This window comes from Falco cherrug, chromosome 2, assembly GCF_023634085.1.
Source record: "Falco cherrug isolate bFalChe1 chromosome 2, bFalChe1.pri, whole genome shotgun sequence".
NCBI classification, from domain to species: Eukaryota; Metazoa; Chordata; class Aves; order Falconiformes; family Falconidae; genus Falco; species Falco cherrug.
The window spans coordinates 121,617,055-121,623,064 of NC_073698.1; positions in this window are offsets into that span (position 1 = coordinate 121,617,055).

Below are 6,010 nucleotides of genomic sequence, written 5' to 3' on the forward strand. Positions count from 1 at the left end.
ACTGCTAGAACTTCAACATTTTCTGTTCCACTTGGAAAAAAAAAAGTTTTGGTGGAGTAGCACGCCATTACTTCTATCATTTTCCACCCAGTAAAACATTTCAGTTATCAAGGTGTTAAATGACAAGTCTTCTACTTGCTCTAGGGCAATGGCCCAGCTCAGACACCCAGATACATTTACCTGATAAGGGCTAGAGCCGGTGATTTGAGTGCTCTGCACAGCTCAGAGCCATGCCAGCAAACCTTTCTTCCCTCCAGGCAAGGCATCCCCATATATCTATATATGTGTATGTATATATAGCGTCCTGGGAACTGATTCCGATCCTCAAGCTAGACCTGCAGGTGGTTTGGGGGATGCTGGCTGGCATGGGCCAGAGCCATGCAAGATGAGGAGGAGGTCTGTCCTCTGCAGCAACATTCCCCTTGTGCTGAAAGGAGATAGAAATGCTGACTGTATTAGGGCTGGCCTACATCAGCACTCGGCACGCGTTTTCAGGAAAGTAAATGGCATTTCCATACCGCATGATTTGGACAGGCAGTGCAGAGCCTTGTTGCATCCCCTCTATGCGCCCCCACCAATAAATGTAGTCACTCAGCAGGTACTGGCACAGCTGGGAATAAAATCTGGATTTCCCAGGACATCTGATTCATCCAGAAAGGAGTCAGGAAGAAAAAGAGAACAGGTAAAAGGCACAAGCAAAAAGTGAAGCGGAAAGAAAAGTTGCACCACCAGAACTGCCAAAACCAGCATCTTCTTCCGTGTGCTAGCATGTCTCCCACTGACAAATTAAAAGCTAAGAAATTAATATTACAGTCAAAGTGAAGAGACAAATAGAGCTATTTAAAGAACTAATAGGAATAAATACTGTCTTTTTTTATCACTAGTGATCAGTGGAGGAATCCCCTGCATGTCAGTAGGAACAGTACCTGGCTTTTACATGGTGTTCTTCATTAGTGGGGAAAGGAGGTTTGTTTGGCTTTTTTAATTATCAAAGCACTTCCATCTCAGTTGTAGAAACAGGGTTCAAAAACCTGATGTGATATGCCAAGGGTGTACAGAAATCCGGTCAAAAAAAGGGCTCTTGGGATGTGGCCCAATGGTCTAGCCACTAGACGCCTCTGATACTGCTAGATACTGCTCTTTCTTTAATGCCTTATAGATCATTAAGATGCTTTTTCTTCTTGTCAAGGAAAAAGATGTGTAGGATAAGGTATATGTTTAATCTCATTGGTGGCAATCTGCAAAATATTCATAAAAATAGTCAAAAAATTGATATGGAAAATATCAAACACCTGATTTTCAGTGATCAAGACACTATTGAGGAAAGCGCCTAAGGACACAGGAAAGACTGAGGAAATGCTGAAATAATTAAGATTATGTTTACAAGTGGGAATTCCAAAATTGTTAATATGCTTCTTCAGACAGCCAGAGGTCTTACCAGCCTGCTCACGGGGGTTTCCATCCCAGCCAGGCTGTGCCACCCAGCAGGGCTGGCGCTGGGACAGAAGGGGTTTTTGCTGTCCCCTGGGCACAGCTCTGTCTGGCCAGAGGTCAGCCTGCCCGCCGGCGTGTCTCTTGTACTAGCTCCTTCCTCTCTAGGTTACCGTCACTAGCACAGAAAGCAGAGAAGGGAAGAGATGCTCAGCGCCGGGAGCAGTGCTGGGACATGATGGGGGCACAGGGGGCTGTGGCACGTAGCCCGTAGCCCGTGGCTAGGAGGGGGTCCGAGGGTGAGAGGAAACAGCCGTCTCCCTGGCACAGAGGGGATGTCCGAGTCCCCTAACTCAGTACAATGCCAAACTGCAACACCGCCCCCCCCCCCCCCCCAAATGGGCGCTGCAGGGGCGCTGGTAGGCTTTCTGCACCTGGGGAGCAGAAATGGGGCTGTGTGGGCCGGGCGGCAGAGGTGCCCCCTCGCCTGGCCAGAGCAGCCGTGTGGGGGCCGGGTGGCACAGCTGCAGGGCTGTCCCCATCGCCCCACCGCCGGCCGCCCCGCGGGCGAGGAAGCAGTGGCAGGGTTGCCCACTAGCCCTGGCGGCTGCGTGGCCGGCTGTCCCACTGCTGTGGGGCTGTGAGCCAGCTCAGCGCTCGGCTGGAGCCAGACATCTCCTGGTGCTGCTCACAGGGAATGCCTGGCACCCTTGCCGTAAGCAGTGAAACGTTTGCTCTTCTGGGCTGGAAGGGCCAAGCGTTCAAAGCTGGGTCCGAGGCACAGGGAAGGTGCCCGTCCCTGCGCGGGGCTTGCCCAGAGCACAGCAGAGCCCGGCACGCGTTGGGCAGCCCGCACCTTGCAGGTGGGGCGACTGAGTTGCAGGATAGTTTAGCAACTTTAAGCTAAGCTATATCCAATATAGCACCAAGTCGGAGGTTTACAGCATATTAAAAGCATACCCAGATTCTGAATCGCAGATCTGGGACCTTTGCTAGTGGAAACGCTGCTAGATGACAGCAGGGGCTTCACATACTTGCAGAGGTTTTTAAAAAACAAAGTAGGAGTGCAATAAGAATTCATTCTTGTGGTTGCTGACGTTGCCCTTTCTGTTCAATGGAAACATCCTTGCTTCATTCCTTTACATAGCTAACAACATCATGGACATCTTTGAGCAGCATGTTGTTTAGATACAGAAAACACCCCGAGTCCAAAACCTTGGGTTGCAAGCCCAGCTTTGCACATGGAAGACGGTTTGTCAGCTAGGAAATGGAAGTAGGATTGTGAGCAAAAAAGATTGTGAACTTCTAACTTCACATGAATACTTCATACAAACCTTAAAGAAAAAACAAATGGCATAAGGAAACAGATGGCAAAACAAAAACAAATCAATAAGTACAGCCTAAAGGATAGTATACTTTTATTTATGAAAATGTTAAACCATGTTTATATAATAGAATAATCAAACTGAAATAAAACCTTATTGCAAATTTGTATATGTGATGCAGCTGCAGGGGGAAAAAACCATTCTTGAGTGACTAGATATGTTTCTTCTGCTTTCTTCCATTTCTTTCAAGCCTTAATTAGAACCAGATGTTTCTTATTTCCTTTCTTTTTTGTTTTCAAGCCTGAAAAACTTATGGTGCCAGCAGTAAACACCATCTTTGACTTTTTTTTATGTGTCAACTGCATCTGGCTGTCAGAGTCACAAACCAGTAAAATTCCAGCAAATCAGTGCAAGCTTTTCACTCCTGCTGTCATTCCCATTGGGAGTGGGAAATTGGCATCACTGCTCCTGGGGCTGCCACACAGGAGCCATAAAAATCCCGGAGTGTGTCTGAGATCCTTGTCCCTGGTAAATAACGCTGGAGGAGACTGGAATGCCACATACCGTGAATGCAGCTTCCTCTCCCGTAGTCTTACAGTGCTGGGACTGATTTCTAGTTGCTTATTTGCTATTCAGCTGTATAGATCTGCATTCTATTTTGCATTTCTTCTTCCTCCGCCTCAGGGAGGCAATTGCTGGTAACCACAGCAAGCAGACGTAACCATTCCTGCTCCGATTTCATGCCCTTGCTGTGGCATTGCCCTCTTAGGTATCATTCCCTGCAGAATATTTTGTCATTAAATGGCAGCAGTCTGTATGTGAGAGCATTCCTTCTGGATCAAATCACAAAGTATGCTGTAGTATTTATAATTATGTTTTTCAGCAACTTTTAAAATGTATTTTCATTCTAAGAAGTGCATCAAATCTAGAAATCCATGAAATACAGCAATTACATAGCAAAGGGTTAAACTACTGTTCTGAAAAAGTCATCAGAGGACAAGCTATGCCTTATTTGACAAATATTATGTCTGTTACTCCCACATATTTTGAGCAAGCACATATTTTACCTAGAATAGATTTTAAAGGCAAGAGCCCTGCGGTTTTCCAGTTGTCTTTCTCCCTTTGAACATATGTGCTGCTGTGCAGTCCTCAGGAGTCAGGCTTGCTTCCACTACTGCACATGCTGAAGGGCTTTTTGGATAAAAATCTATTCTGTTTTCTTCCGCCAACTTCTGTACCAGTAACTCCTACCCCAGATGCTGTAGTTCAGAGGAACTGACCCGTGTGGGAGGAGGGCATTAAGGTACAGGATACACCAAAGTTTTTTAGTGCCACGGTCTTAAGGATGAACAAACCTGTAGGATTGAAATGCTGTGCAGACGAATGAAGCTGGGTTAATTAACAATATACAGCTGTGGGCTGGCTTCAGGGGCGGTGGGTTGGCTGATGTGGATAAGGTGCAGCTGTGGCTGGTTCCTGCTAAATAGTTAAATAGCTCTAAGGACCATATGGAAGAGGTATAGCTAATGCTGAGAGACCTGGAAGAAGCAGAGGTAGGAGAGCAAGTGCCCTGGAGGTAGGAGAGACAAGGAGAAGGATGTAGCAGAGGCAGGAAGCAGAGGGACTGGCCTGAAGAGGATGAGGCACCAGTATGGACAGTAGATGAACCTTAGGAAACCTTGTGGGGGATTGATGGCTATGCCAGAGCAAGGCATGGGAACTATTTATTGAAGTTAACCTGCAATGGGATGGTAAAAGCTTTGTTGCAGCCTACTAGTTTGCTAGTGCTGTGACAATGCTGTGCTGCCAAATTTACTCTTAGTTCAAGCTAGATTTAGATACAAGGGAAAAAAGTATTTATTTCCAAAATTTAGAATAAATACCACAGTTAATAAACTTTACAGAGATGCGGATAACATAAATGAGAGAAAGCCACATTTAACCCATTTATCCTCATGATAAAACTGCCATGGGCTCCTTCCCTCCTGTCAGACAGTTCTTACCCTGCCCGTGTGTGCCTCTGCCGAAGGAGCAGACCTCACAGCACAACTGTTCCACGCCACAGGCATCTCGGGGCTCTAGTTTTGTCTCAGGGATGCAGATGCCCGTTAGTGCTTGCAGCACATGAGGTGCAGTGCTGGAGAGCACCACCAAAATTCATTTCATGTAACAGGGCTCCAGCTCCCGTGCTCTGACTCCTGTCCATGATGCAAACCTTGGCACTTCAGTTAGGACAAGCAGGTGAGGTCCAAAACTCCCTCTTGGTCCAGACTAAAGTGCTATTTAGTGTGGACACTCCTGGCAGCGTGGTCAGGGACCCAGGAACTGCAGGAGCAGCCTTGCCTTTAAGCTCCCAGCTCAGAGATGCTCTTTTTCCCAGGACATCTTGATCCCTTGTTACCTTTCCTCTGTGCTACCAACTCCTCCATAGCCCACTGACCACACTGGGTGAGCTCTCATGGTTTCAGGCAACACTGTCCCAAGACTGGGCTGCCCATAGTGCATATGAGTGTCTCCCCCCGTGCCTCACTCCAACAGCAAGGCAGCATGAAGTCCCAAGTCACCCCCACCTTCCCAGGTGAGCCAGGCTTCTGCCACATGTGGGAGCTGCTCTGTCTTACATGGATCCAACGCCAAAACGTGCGTTTTACGTGACTGACTGACTGAGACAGGGCAGGTAGCCTGTCACCAGCTTTCCCTTGGCGTCAGCCCTGGAGTAAGCACTCACGCTGGCAATGCGGTTGGAGATTGCCACAACCCCAGGGGATACAGTGACATTGGTACATTTGATTTTCTAATGCAAATTGGTTGATTCCCCAACTGGTTTATGTAAAGCTGCTTCTAGGTTCTTTTAAGTTTAGGACTGGTCATTTTCAGAAGTCTTATGCAACTCTTTCAGATTTGTGAGCAACCAGATGAAATGGGAATTTAGGAAGCACTGACTTTCTCTCCCTTACCTGGAGAAATACAGAAGTTTTCTTACATGCCAGTGAGTGCATCCCACTCACAGTTCTCCATAGCTGACAACCCCCCCACCCCACCTCTGTCAAACATGTAGCAACATGGTATCAAAATGGAATGATGAGAGCAAGCCATGGGACTGTAATCTTTAATGAACAATCGATTTATCTCCAAAATGCAGTCTGAGAGTAGCCAAAATTATTAGCTCCTTTTTGTCAGGTACAGCCCCTAGTTTTAATGTTAGAAACTGGTGAAAAATATGAAGAGGACAAAATCTATACTGGCTAGCATTT